The sequence below is a fragment of the Triticum dicoccoides genome, chromosome 2B (genome assembly GCF_002162155.2).
Source record: "Triticum dicoccoides isolate Atlit2015 ecotype Zavitan chromosome 2B, WEW_v2.0, whole genome shotgun sequence".
In the NCBI taxonomy this organism is placed as follows: Eukaryota; Viridiplantae; Streptophyta; class Magnoliopsida; order Poales; family Poaceae; genus Triticum; species Triticum dicoccoides.
Window position 1 is genome coordinate 125,281,015 of NC_041383.1, and position 1,373 is coordinate 125,282,387.

Here is a 1,373-nt window from a genome sequence, read left to right on the forward strand (position 1 = left end):
CGCGGTGAGCGCTGGGGGAGCAGGGGTGGCGTCGAGGGGCGCACAGCCTGCTCGCCGGCGCCTGGTCGTGGCGCTCACAGGCGCTCCTCTCGGCGGCGGATCTGGCCGGCGCGCCGGATCCGGGCCAGCGGCTGGCTTTGGGCGTCGGGATGCGGTCTCTAACCTCAGCGTGGTGGTCCTGCCATCTCCTGTGGCTGCTCGGGCGGCATGTGGGCGGGGCCAGGCCGGTGGCCTGCCATCCTTTCTCTTCCGGCCAGATCCAGATCGGGCGCGCGAGGTGCCTTCGTGTCCTCCTGCCGATCTGGCACCCCCCTGGCACCCCGCGCTCTGTTCCACCCCCTGTGGCTGCTTCGGCAGTCTGGTGTTGGTTCTGCGGGTGCTCGGTAGCCGTCGTTGCTGGAGGTTGGTGCCTCCGGGCGGTGGTGACTCCGGGCTCAACAGCGGCATGGCTCAGCAAACGGGTGGCGTGGGTGTTGCTTCGGGTGAAAGCCCTGTGCCGGCTTCGGTCGGCACCGGCGGCAGCGACGCCCTTCGGCGTCGGATCCCTCCTTGGAGGTGCCATATTATGTGATGAACTGTTCCCCGCATGCTCTGTTCTTTCTCTGGGTGAAAGCCTTAGATCCAACTACTGGATCGGACGGCGGCGGCGTCCTTGACGTCGTTTTACCACCTTGGTGGCGCCTGTCTTCGGAGACGCTGCTCCATGCTGTTTGCTGAGGTTTGGGGTGGTGTTTGCCTGGTTTGAAGCGGGTGGTCGGTGGTGGTGGTGCGGCCAGTCTGGGGGTCAACGGTGGTGTGTGTCGTGCTCGAGTGCTCCTCGGTGCATCTCTGCTTGGCGGTGCCCTGCGGCTACGCCGTCGGCATACAGGTGCCGTGGCGTCGTCTCGGCCTTGCATAACCTTTCGAATGTACCCCCGACACAGGTGGTGTCGTGGCGTCGTGCAGTCTCGGTTGTGAGGTGCCCTTCAATTGCGCCGATGGTGCAGTGTTGCGGTTTGGTTTGCTAGGCGATGCCCTTTGACTATGCCGGTGGCACACAGATGCCGTGGCGTCGTCTCGGCCTCACGTGTCCCTTCAAAGGTGCCTCGCGACACAGGTGGTGTCGCGGCGTTGTGCAGTCTCGGATGCGTGGAGCCTTTCGATTGCGTCGACGGTGCAGTGTCGTGGTTTGGTCCGGCTGGCCAATGCCGTTAGATTTCTCCTTTGGTGCTCTTTGTTGTGTTTTCCCTCGTTGTTCCCCCTGTTATGTGTGTTGTTGGCGTGGGTTGTTTTCTGTTTATCTCTTCTCCCTTGTGCCCCCCGGTACCTCTGGTTCACTTGAACCTATCTTGCGATAGGCTGCTAAAGCCTTATTGGCAAATGAATACAATTCA